This window comes from Leptinotarsa decemlineata, unplaced genomic scaffold, assembly GCF_025532065.1.
Source record: "Leptinotarsa decemlineata unplaced genomic scaffold, Ldec_3_MD MMD2_tig00000505_RagTag_RagTag, whole genome shotgun sequence".
Lineage (NCBI taxonomy): Eukaryota > Metazoa > Arthropoda > Insecta > Coleoptera > Chrysomelidae > Leptinotarsa > Leptinotarsa decemlineata.
Window position 1 is genome coordinate 5,543,248 of NW_027412549.1, and position 13,620 is coordinate 5,556,867.

Below are 13,620 nucleotides of genomic sequence, written 5' to 3' on the forward strand. Positions count from 1 at the left end.
AAGTACGTGGGTGCTCTTTTTTTCGACCTATCCAAGGCATTTGATATCATCAATCATGATATAATCCTGAGTAAGTTATTCTCGCTAAGATTTAGAGGAAATGTACTTTCACGGCTGGAGTCATATTAGAGTCTCAGAAAGATGTGAGTGAAATATGATGACTGCCAATCACAATCATACAGTAATGAATATGGAGTCCCTCAGGGATCCATTTTGGGACCTCTGATGTTCCTACTTTTCATCAATGATATGCCAAAACATGTGAATACAAACCGAATAATTTTATATGCAGACGACACAACACTTGCTGCAGATGCTAAAGGCCCGGAGGAACTCCAAGTTGAACTCAATGAGCTGTCTGTCGCATTTACAGATTGGTGCCGCAAAAACTCCTTGGATGTAAAACCAGTAAGACTGTTTTAATGCAGTTCTCCTCTAGAACTGTCAGGAAAATTACCGATTTTCGAGTCAGAGTAAGTAGTCGTGATGTGATTTCGTCAGACAATACTAAATTCCTTGGTACCTATGTTGATAGTAACATGACTTGGGAGTCAGCTGTGAGTCAGGTCAGAAAGAAAGTGAACTGTGGTTATTATGAAGAAATGGTAACTTCATTAGGTTGGGAAAACATTCAACTAATTTATATGAGAACAGTTCATCCTATGTAGGAGCAAAACTTTTTAATAATCTTCCCAATTACATAAAAAGGGAAAATAAAGAAATGAATTTCAAACAAACCCTAAAAAAATGCCTAATCAACGGTTATTTTTACAATGTAGCTGAATATCTAAGTCGATGAGAGTGTATTGTATAAATATTTAATATACTTTATTTTCTCTTCTTTTTTTCCTTGAGTTTGTGTGACACTTTCATGTATTTATTTGTTGTATCTCGCGTTTTGTAAAGATTTTTATGTATGTATAATGTCGACGTATCCGATATCAACTTGTGATCATGAAGGATTTAATAAATTATTATTATTATTATCATTAACAATAGTATGGCTGGATTGGCTGGTTAGTTTAGACCCTTTTCTCAGGCGTGATACCTTACATTGTTATATTTCTATTTTTAATTATAGTTTATTTTTATCGTATTGTAAAGAATCAATACGCTAAATAAATAAATAACCTCATATTTTTACTAATTTCCATCAAGTTCATTATTCATTTTTCCTTCTCATTTAAGATTTCAAGTTGTGTGATTAACTTCACATTAGTAGTTTGTGTTGTAATAAGAACAAATCTGATTCAAATTGAAAGGGGTATTTTCCATCTTTGTACAAGAAAATATAGGAATCTTCTAAAAAAGGAAAGAAGCAGTCAATTTAAAAAAATTAACGCTATACAAACTGAAGAAAAGTCTTCTCGAAACATCTAATTTCATCTAGACATTGAATTACAGGAAAGAAAAATACTTTCGAAACAAATACTTTTATATGAAAACTTCATCTCTTCAGCACTAAATCTCGATAAGACTCAGTGTCTTATGCCGAAACATCGGATATGCACAAGTGAGGATGACAGTGTTCCATGTAAGTGAATTTTTACCTTTTTCATTCACTATATTGTGTAGCAATCCTGTGAATGATATCTGATTCAATTTCATTGGGAATGTTTGTTATACAAACTGAAAAGAGAGAAGTGTTCATATAAAAGTATTTGTTTGGAAAGTTTTTTCTTTCGTATAATTCAATGTTTATATGAAACTAGCTGTTTCGTGAGGACTTCTCTTCCAGATTGTGTCTGAAAGTTATTGCAATATTTTTTTGTATGAAGATGAAGAAGTGGAAATCCAAAGCCTTTCTTTCCCAAGAACAAATCGTAGATCAATCATTTGTAGTTAATGATGGTGAACAATACTGAAAACATGTCAAAAACAAAGAGCCCCAACTATTGACTGCAACCATAGTGATTGTTCCTGGAAATGGCCTTCAATTCCCAGTCGAATACTTGCTTGAACAAAAACAAATGACATTAAACACCTGACTGAGTTATATTCCTTATTCTTCTTGACGATATTAGCTTTTCTGATTCGACTCCATATTAAGTACAGTCCAGTCATTTAAGGTTTCATCTGAGGAAAAATTCCTACTGAGCTGAATTTCGGTATACACCTTCATTATGGCTTTTTAATAAAAATGTGCAAAATTGACAATGATAACGTGCCGGCTAAAATAGTTATAAGGGTCAAAAGGTCACGAGAATCAGTTTTGCAGGAATATCTCGCGACCTATGGCTCGGAGGCCAATAAAGTTTATAATAAAAATTATTTCTCATACGATTATCTACAAAACATGTTCCTTGCATTTTTCTGTAGAGTCAACCGTTTTCGAACTAGAGCGCTGAGAAAGTGACTACATTATGATGATGCACTCGTTTCCGCACCACCTTTCAGGTAGAATCCAAAGCGGGTTTTTTTACATGGTTTTCATCATAGGCATAATCCATGAACTGTAATGAAAGGTTTTTTTTATTTCATGCTCAATAATTTTTTATTTGTACATTGAAAAATAGGGAAAAATAATTTTGTATATAATTTTCTTTTATATTCATTCGTCGTCGATATCCCCAATTTCAACTTCATCAAAAGTTGCTGACACAACATCGAGTGGACTTATTGCTGTATTTAAATCATCTTCATCTTCATCATTTTTTTCACTACTGGACTCTGCATTTAAGCATGACTGACCTCGACAATGTCCACATTTGCCGCCACAACCTTTTGTACAATTACAAAAGATTGTGTTTAGTAGATCATCGGGTGCTGGTGGCAATAAAATCGTCATTGGTTGTAATATATTATTTTTCAACTCCCAACCTCACTGTTCTGGATCAATTTCTTTCCTAGCCAGGTTTGTATTTGATAATAGACTCGATAAATATGCTGTTGAGCTGCTGAAGAAGTGGGTGGTAATATTATTTAAAATTTCACAGCTGTCCTTTGTCTTGTTAGTTTAGGCAAAGCTGCAGTATCTAAAATTGTCAATTGAATTTTCTGATTTTGGAGCACCGTACATTGCTAGTAGAAAATGTATTCCAGCATTGAGAAGGGCATCTGGAGCGCAATTTTCTTGTTGGAATATTTCTGCAGAATTGTGTAAGTCGGGTCTTTTTTCAAACATCTTCATGAATTTAATTTTTCCGTTCCCAAAAAATGTTGAAGTTGTGTCACATCCGATCATAGCATGTAGAAACAGAATATTTTTCTTGCAGTGTGGATACTTGTTGAGGCTCTCAGTCGAGTACATTTTTGTTTCAACATTGTTTTTCCCTGGTTTCTTAATAAAAATGGATGTAGGTTGATCAAGCATTTGTGTGCGTGCTATGAGAAGTACCAATAGATCTATGTTTTCGCCAACGATAATTGTAGTATTATTTATTGATTTTTCAATTGCTGTGTCAACTATTAACTATTAACGAAACCTATATAATATAAGTCACAAAACGCCAGAGTAGAAGTTAGAAGTTTTAAGAAAAATCAAATACATCAATAAAAAACAATAGAGTTGACGCCTTATATGTATACGGTATAAATACCCTATGTGAGTGTATTCTACTCGCTTTCTCAGCGCTCTTGTCCGAAAACGATTGACTTTACAGAAAAATGCAAGAGACATTTTTTGTAGATAATCGTATGAGGAATAATTTTGTAGAATGAACATTATTGACCTCCGAGCTATAGGTCGCGAGATATTCGCGAAAAACTGATTTTCGTGATTTTTTTACCCTTATAACTTTTTTAGCCGGCACGATATCAATGTCGATTTTTCACATCTTCATTAAAACGCCATAATGAAAGTGTATACCAAAATTCAGCTCAGTAGGAATTTTTCCGCAGATTGAGGTTTAAAAAACCTAAAATGACTGGATTATAATCTGTCTTGTATTTCCTTTTTAGATTAATTTCAGCACAAAGGCTAGCCTTCTGAATAGAAGATGGTTTCATACATATATCATTTTCAAAGACTGATAGAGGTATTTTCACAAAGTGAATCCTATATTTTTTGAATCAAATTAACATCGAAAGGCACTCGAACACAAACACAAACAATTTTCTGAGTATTGAAAATTGAAATCCATGACATCTGTATATTTATTCCGATTTCACCTAGTAGGATTTCTCATATCATTAAATTATCTTTTTCGGGTTATGGTTGAAAAATATCGAGGCTTAACGAATCTATCGTTATCCCTGTTCCTTACAAATTATCCATTGTTACCTTTTCTATAGTGGGGGTCTTGAGTTGAAAGTTGTAGAACCAATAAGGAAATCAATTGTAATCATTCGAAAATATCGAACTCATTTGTTTCTACAAACGAATATACATTGAATTGTCAAATAGTAGTAGTAGTTCAATTTTCATTTCCTAAAGATTTAATTTGAGAAAAAATGATAACCATTATTTTCTACATATATATTTCCCAGTTTTTTTGTGTCAGGTATACGTAATTTAACTACCAGTAAAATTTAATATTTCCATTGTTTCAAAACTTTTGACCGTTTTAATGTCACGTGTTTTTGAAACTCCATTTCTCAATAAATATTTATTCTACTATATCGTGATATATACTGATGGAATGAGAATTTTGTACTCTACAGATTGATGCTGTTCATTTCTTTTCTAAATTTTAATTTTTGCATATTCTCAGCTCATTACTATATGATGTTGAGCGATTTTCCCAGCCCAAAAAATTAACCAGCTATTTGGCAATGATAGTGTGAGGTTGGTTTGTCTTTTAAGATGAACCCCGGAGTGGTTGACCTACAGTAATCCAGGACGGAGATATGAGGACACTGATAGAGACTGATTCATCACAAACGGAACGTGGGATACTGGAAGAACGGGGCGTCAGCTCCCATGCGGAGTTTGATGGTTTAAAACGTAGTGGAAATATCAAAAAGCTAGAAAAGTAGGTCCCCACGATTTGAACGATCGACAGAAATTTTTACGTCTCGAGGTCTGTTCTTCTTTGCTTTTGCGCAACCATAACGATCCTTTTTGGATTTGATCATCATGTATGATGAAAAGTGGATTATCCACGACAACAGCTCATCGAATTGTAAGGAAATCGAAGAAATGTACCGAAAATTGCACAGCAGTAGCCGGCACTGATCAACAGAAGAGGTCCGATCCTACTCCACAACAACGCCTGTCTGCATGTTGCACGAATCACCGTAAAAAAAATACACGAATTGAATATAGAATTTTTGCCTCACCCACCATACTCCCCAGACTTCTCGCCAATCGATTTCCATCTTTTCAAGCACTCCGATAACTTTCTCACCGGCAGAACCTTCGCCATACAAGAAAAATCTGGTTTCGTCGACTTCATCAAATTCCGAGTACAAAATTTTTATACTGAGAGAATTAATTGATTTGTGTTACGTTGGCAAAAGTGCCCTGATTTTAATGGCGCTTATTTTGATAAAATTGTATGAGTATTTTGAATGGGCTCTCATCACACTTTGTCAATTGTTTTCAAATGTAGACTTGACAGCTTGTCTAAGGTCCATATTTTAACTTAAAATGACAACTGTCTTTGTTCCAATAAGAAAGTATGTGATTGTTTTACCAGTGACCGTAGACTGTAGATAGACGTTTTTTATTGCATTACCTAGTATCATCAATTTGCCCAACTTAGCAACATTAGTAATAGATATTAACATCTAATATCTTCACGAGCACTCCTCTCACATATCTCTTTAATATTATTCTAAAAGTGTAATTACTTTCGTAACTTTTTTCCAAAGTGTGATGAACATGAATAAATTATTGTAAAAACTTGTGATGTAAACGTTTAATGAAATTACAATGGGGATATTAAAAATTCACGTTCGAACAAGGCAATGTAATATTCTTAACTTCGAATTGGAAATCGTTTGAAAATATTCTATAGTTCCTAGGTAATTTCAACAATAATAACCTACTAAAAAGTGAAAGTTTATTATTAGGTGAAATAGGCCTTGTAAGGTACTGAATAGAAAATGTTCAGAAGTGTCTATTTTTGAAATAATATAATTATTGCCTGTTTTGTCATTAGCAAGAATAATTCAAACATAACATAATTCTTCAATTGAATGAATCATCACTGAAATAATATTTCATAAAAAATGTCAAACATTCATCTTAGAATAATTTCAATGCTGGATAGTATCAGTTTTTATGAAATGAAAATATGCAGGCACACCTGGAAAAATTCAAAAGATTTTATTAGTCAAGTGTGAATGTTTTCTTTCTGAATTAGCCCGAATTAGAGTGGCTAACCATTTTTCAATTTTTTCATTTTCATTCAATCGGAATCAGATTCCGTTTCTCTTTCAGTTTTTTTTAGAAACTCAGACTCAAAATAATTTTGCATTTTCAGAATACATACTTGCTCGTCTATATCATTGTTTTTCTCTGCATTTATATAAGCTCTAGATGATGTATCTGCTAGATACATATTTTTTCCAGGAGTTTGAAAACTATCTACATCATTTTTTGGGGAAAAAGGCTTTTTAATTTCTACTCCTCCAACTTAGTGGAAAACTTCCAAAGGAAGGAAGATGGTAATTAAGTTCATAATGAACTCTTTACCAAAATATGTGAATCATGTTACGAAATAAAATTTCACTTATACGTGGAAAACTATCATGCCTAATGGCATTGTGTTAGATTCATTCTAAGCCAAAAGTTACTGTACTGTACTGTTTCTAGTACCGTAAGGTGGGGTTACTTTGGCCGTAGGGGTAACTTCGCCTTATTATCTCCTACCTTGGAAGATAAAATGGATACATGTGTTTGCTAACTTCTAGACCGATCAAATCACATGATTTCCAGTTGGCTGCATCCTAGGCTTCAATGGGATAGTATCGTATGTGCGACTTTTTTAAATAAGTAGAAATGTGCATTACTGAATATTTATATTGAGCAACTGTTAAGCACTTTGAATAATTCAAAAAAAATTAATGCTTCAAGAACTTAGTTTTCTTAAACTACATTTTTTCAATAGTTTGACTATAATCTATTAAAAAAAATCTGTTTAAAATCTGTTTTTCCGTTAAACAGAACAACAACCCTCAGAAGTCGAAATTTGTGCGAACTAAGGATTAACGAGGTCTTACCTTTTAACGTGTGATTCCTAACACGAGTTGGACGATAGCAAGTGAAAATCGATCGTTCAGCAGCCTGGGGCTTGAACCACCGACCAACACGGCGGTCAATTGGAGAGAGTGAACAAAGCACCCACGTCGAACCGTCCGGGTACCGACCGACAACTTAATTCTGTATAAAGTTTATCATAAGAAATCGCATTAAAAATATGATGGCGTAGCACTTTCTATAGCAATTGGGGGTAATTTTTTCGTGTTATTTTTGCAGCAATTGATGTGATTTTTTTATTTCAGATAATAATGGTTCGTAAACACAAGCGCCAATAAGGTTCTCGAAGGTGCAGATTAAACAGGAGAAAATTGCAACCCAGTTGCTCGTCCTGTTCAAGACAGGCTTGTTCGAGGAAGTTCGAACTCAGACTACAGAAGAGGCAATGGAAGATTATTTTGACAGACGAAAAGTGTTGAAGGCATTCCCCCTGAATATTTTCTCATTTGGTTAGGTATTGAAACTATACAGGGTTTTTGGTAGCTGGGTGCAAACCTTTAAGGGGGTGATACACTAGCCCATGTAGAACATATTCATACAAACATTTTTATTTTCTAGCGAGTTTTTTATTTTTAAGGGAACTTTTACGATTTTTAGTACAAAAACCCAAAATTGGTCAATTAAATGCTAATAACTTCGAATCCTAACAGAAATGTCCGGTTTTTTTAATTTATTTTAGTAGCCTTATGTGTCCCCAATCGTACTAAAGTAGTTTGAAGCACCATTATGTCCAAAAAAGTTATGTACAGAGCATTTAAACTTTACAAAAAAAGAAAGAAAATAAAAAATCTGACCTTTGATGCCAATTCAGACACCTTTAAAAACATGTTTAGTTATTGCTCTTTCGTTTGAGGTATCATTTACCTAGCTAAGTCTTAAACTTTTTTAATTAGGGTACCTGAACCAGTTTTAGGTCGTAAATATGGATATTTGAAAAATAAAAAAAAAAGTAATTTAAATGAAATTCAGCTCAAAAACCTTCAAACGAAAATCCTAAAGCAATATGCGATATTATTTTTAGACTTACATGGAATAATAAGAAACTTAGCCCAACTTGAAAGAAGAGAAAACTGAACAAAGGCCGGTGCCGGTGGCATTTTACAACAAAGAATTTGACCTGAAGCTAGTCATTAATTGGAATGCATTCTGTTGTTATGATTTAGACCTTATGCTAGGGCCATAAACTTGCTTTTGAGTTTATCAATTTTTAGGTACCTGAGTTGAGTAATCATCTTGGACCCCTCGCCGGGTCGGTTTGGTTGGCCAAACAAGTTCTCTAGTCACTGCTTTGCCCTTTCGAGTTGCGAGTAGACGTTGGTTTTGTGTTCCCCATTTTTGTAATTCACCGTGTTCAGTTGTAGCCTTTCGCCCCTGCAGGTGTTGTTTATTTTGGACTATCGAACTTTTTGTTGTGTGTGCTGCCATGGCTGAGTTTACGAGTCATGAACAAGCCGATATCATTTTTATGTATGGCAGAGCTGATGGTAACGCATCTCTGGCACGACGTTTGTAACAAGAACGTTAGCCGAACCGCAGGTAAATTAATTTCTAATTGTAGCGGTAGTTAAATTTTGCCATTTTCACCTTCAAAAGACGTTGAAAATGAGTTATTTTATTGCAGGGTGCCTAACGTCCGTGTGTTTTCCAACACATATCGTAGGCTGTCTGAATCTGGTATTCATCATGCCGAACCTGCAGTAAATCCAGGAAGACATAATGTCAATGTTGAGGAGCAAATTCTCGCAGCCTTCGAAGCGGATCCTACCACCAGCATCAGAGTTGTAGCGAGAGATTCAAACCTTTCGATATGGAAAGTGAGGAATACGATGCACATCGAAAAGAAATATCTATTTCACGGCACGGGTGTGCAAGGCTTGGAGGAAACGGATCCGGCGAGACGGATACGGTTCTGCCGTTTTTTGCTAAACGCAGATATTGACGACGTGTGGTTCTTAAAGTCCATCCTCTGGACTGACGAATCGAAGTTCTCCAGGGAAGGAATTACTAATTTCCACAACCTTCATGAATGGGCTGATAAGGACAGCAATCCAAATTGGAAAAAAACAGGTAAATAAATGATTTTTATTATTATTATTTTATTACCCATGTTCAACACGTGTTTAATTACCTAAATTGACTAATTTTGTTGCATTTTTGTTTCAGATTTCTTTCCAAAGACAATTTTCAATAAATGTGTGGGCTGGGGTCATCGGACGCACATTGGTTGGCCCACACATTTTGCCTGACAATTTGAATGGACAAAATTACCTCGAATTCATGTTAAACGACTTGCCAATGTTACTCTATGATGCCGAAGTCCAATATTGGACACGGACAGGCCGATCACATTTCAGCAAGATGGATGCCCAGCACATTGGGCTGTAAGCGTCCGCGAACACCTGAACCGCTGTTTTCCTGGCAACTGGATCGGGAGAGACGGACCCATCCCCTGGCCTGCCAGATCGCCCAACCTGACTCCGTTGGATTTTTTTGTGTGGGGTCGTGTGAAAGAACTCGTATACACAACAGAAATCACCACGAGAGAAGAATTACTTCAGCGAATAGAGACAGCGTTTGAAATTATGAAACAGGAAATGCAAATGAAAGTAACCACAACTGAAGTACGAAATCGTTGTAGACAGTGTATACGCAATGGTGAAGGACATTTTGAACACCAACAATAAATTTTTACAGTACAAAACATTTTTTTCTTTAATTCCACAAAAATCCATATTTACGACCTTTAACTGGTTCAGGTACCCTAATTAAAAAAGTTTAAGACTTAGCTAGGTAAATGATACCTCAAACGAAAGAGCAATAACTAAGCATGTTTTCAAAGGTGTCTGAACACCTGTATGTATTTTATTTATTTTTTTAATTGGCATCAAAGTTCAGATTTTTTATTTTCTTTCTCTTTTTGTAAAGTTTAAATGCTCTGTACATAACTTTTTTGGACACAATGGTACTTCAAACTACTTTAGTACGTTTGGGGACACATAAGACTACTAAAATAAATTTAAAAAACCGGACATTTCTGTTAAGATTCGAAGTTATTAGCATTTAATTGATCAATTTTGGGTTTTTGTACTGAAAATCATAAAAGTTCCCTTAAAAATCAAAAACGCGCTAGAAAATAAAAATGTTTGTATGAATATGTTCTACATGGGCTAGTGTATCACCCCCTTAAAGGTTTGCACCCAGCTACCAAACACCCTGTATACTTGACAAACCTAAAATTATTTTTAGAGGTACTTGCTCATTTGTTGTAGATTATGAATCTTCTGAACTGTGAATATAATGAAAAATATAATATCTAAAACTGTTGGGACTTTTGAGAAAATATATTTCTTATTTTTATACTGTTTATTAAAAAAAGGATTTTTATTGAGACTACCTCTTGTTTCAGCACGACAAACATTTTTAGGGCTTGAGATTATTGAAAAAAAATTTTTATTTTAAGTAAGTGATTTGTACTACTAGATAAATTTGAAAAAAAATTCTGTCAGAAGTGGGATTCGAACCCACGCCCACAGAGTGGACCAGAACGCTCAAACCTGCTATGCAGGCAAGGGAACCTTGAGTCTGGCGCCTTAGACCGCTCGGCCATCCTGACAGTTGAAAAATTATGAAATGAATAAGTGTCATGAATTAAAATATTGATTTCATATTACGTATCTCATAACCAGTTGAGTTTATTTTAGTTAGAGTATTTATGAATAGTAACTTGAACTCAAATAAAAAAAATATATTCAATATTTGTTAGGAATGATCTAATATGTAGTAACTTTTGAAAATTTCAAGTGTTGTGTTTTAGTTAGTGCAATCAATTAAAGAAAACACGTAGATTCGAAACACATCCATGCTTCGTATACAGATAAAGCCCTTTTTATCATTAATTCACCACAAATCGATTAGATTATTTTGGTAAATATGAAGTCGAAACCTGTAGTGTCATCTATACCAGCTCATTGAAACTCTAGACTTGGGCATACATCGAATAGATGTCAGCATTGGCTAACACATCAGCGAAGTTATTAGGTTTGTTCTAGCAAGAAATTTCGGATGGTTTGAAGCTAGTGTTATGGACTGGCCAACTGCGCATGTATGCCGTGAGACTGGTTGCAAATAGTTTGGGATTTATGTCCTGCTAGAACGCTTATTTGGGTTGATAAATGTCAATTGTCAAATTGTCATTTAAACTGACTTATTAGTTGGAAATTTGAAATTTATATTTTGTGCAGCGAAAATTGAAGGTGAAAACCGATAAAAATGAACATATTGAATTGGCTTGAATAGTCATCAACTTGGTCAAAATGGAAAAATTCAAAATAGAAGAAATGTTAAAATTGGAAAAAGAAAAGTTATAAATAAGAAAGAAGAGAAATGAATTATTAGAAACAAGAAATAATTTGCTCAGACAAATGAGCAAAACTAAGAATTCAGATGTTGATAAATATTCTGAATTCAATGTTAGTATGAGGTTTTTAGTTTGATATCTTATGTCATACATAGGATTCCTGTTATGTGATATTATGTAGAAAGAAGTTATTAGTTTATGTGTTAGGACGAGTACTTACCGACCTGATTAACAGCCCGTTAAAATAATCAGTGCTGGGGCTGTGCTGTCTCTCTAGCAAATGACAGGATGTGGTGTCATTCTCAGCACCGATTATTTTAATTGACTCTTAATCCGGTCGTAAAGTACCCACCCTTGAGCAAATTATATTTGTATACTGTTTTGAAAATCATTCTTATTTTACCTGAATGGATTTTTATTTAACTTATGCCAAACAATGAAATGAACATCAACAAACAGAAATATTACAATTTTATTGCTATCTTAAAACTTGTCAAGCTACAAAATTTCTGTGGTCTGCAGCATCTCTATTGATGTGATTATCTTCATCCTCTTCCTCATGGTGATGAAACAGCATTTCGATAAGTTCCTCATCATTGGATGATTCAGAATTATTTCCCCAATTTGATTCAGAGCTTGATGACTCTGATGACATTTCGGCTAATCCTACCTGTAATAATGGAGTTTAATAGTTGATGCTTACTTGAAAATCACCAAATGCTTGCTTGATTTTCATTCAAAAACAAAATCATTTTACTCACCTGAATTTCCAAACGCAAATATGAAAAAATTGACAGTTTTGAGGATTGCCGTTCTATAAAAAACAAGATTTTTAAACCAATTATCAGGCCACTAAATATTTCTATTTTGGTTTCTCATTTCTTTAGTACATAACATAACCAACAAATCCATATTCCAAAATCATAACAAACGTGATATCGGATCACTCGATCACTCCGAATATTTGCGCATGTCACAAACTGAAAATCCTTACGAATTCCTCTGGACTACTTCGACAGTTCTCATACGGTTTGCAAACTGGATTTCGTCTTCGCTAGAACATGCGACTATTAGTTCGAATCCTGGATTTGCTTTGCTAGAACGCCTATATTCGTATGCGCATGCTTCGTACGATTCCGTATCGTTTGAAATCGCTGCTAGAACAAACCTATTTTTGATCCAGTCAAAGAATACAAAGCCCATTCTTTGGTCCAGTAAAGTCGTACTGATATTGATATGTGCAGAAAACCAGTAAAATAAATACCTACTAATGAATATTCTATTTCCAAATCAATATTATGTATTATAGCATGAGTGCTTAAGTTTTGCCTTGCGATTCTTTATCTGCATTTCGCAATCTTCTATCCGCGAAATAAAAAATACATTATGTGTTTTTATTAACAAACAATATAATACCAATGAAAAATGCATAATTCTTCATAAAACAAAATATTACTAAAATTACGTTCGTAATAGCAAAACGTCAACGAAATGTTAACATTATGTTTTATATCAACGAATTGAAAAATAGATATTTTTTCAATCAATGAAAATCTATTTTTGTCGATAAATTGAAACTTTTGGAAATTGAATGTTTTTACATGATATTATCAACAGAAGGTGAACAAATATTTTATATGCGAAATTACTGATTTTTTGTCAAATTTGGAATGGCATCCGGCTATGAATGAAATAACTATAATTAGTCTGTTTTATCAAAGATCTGAAAGTTGTTTGATGAGATGGCTCAGAGAACATCAAAATATTATGTGCAGATCTGAGGAACATACAGGGTACCTTAAATGTTACTTGGATTTTAGTCAACTTCAACTAAAGTTTGTGCAATTTTTTCAAATGGATTATCCTGTGTATCAGTCTGTCTTCGCGTTTATCATGAAATTATCCGGGATACCAACATGTTGTATGTCATTCGTAGTCATCTTTTCATTATTTACGTTTTTCAAAAAAATGAAATAAGTACATTTTAAATTCAAAGCAATTATGTCTCTCATGAAATTTCGTATATGTACGTGGAATGGGATAATGTGAACTCGGATACTTGTGACTCTGAAGTACCAAAAGGCTCAGTCTCGAGACCATTACTGTTTTTGCTTTATAA

The 13,620-nt window shown here is 34.0% G+C and overlaps 1 long non-coding RNA gene and 1 other non-coding gene across 2 annotated transcripts; both read right to left on the reverse strand.

Annotated features, from left to right (window-relative positions):
- Window positions 1-10,644: 10,644 nt before the first annotated feature.
- On the reverse strand, window positions 10,645-10,757 carry TRNAL-CAA (transfer RNA leucine (anticodon CAA)). The gene is made up of 2 exons: window positions 10,720-10,757; window positions 10,645-10,689 (listed from the first exon to the last, which is right to left on the reverse strand). It is a non-coding gene; the product is annotated as a tRNA-Leu (tRNA).
- A 1,198-nt stretch (window positions 10,758-11,955) lies between these two features.
- Window positions 11,956-12,671, reverse strand: LOC111502750 (uncharacterized). The gene is made up of 2 exons (XR_002721776.2): window positions 12,263-12,671; window positions 11,956-12,171 (listed from the first exon to the last, which is right to left on the reverse strand). It is a non-coding gene; the product is annotated as an uncharacterized lncRNA (long non-coding RNA).
- Window positions 12,672-13,620: the final 949 nt, after the last annotated feature.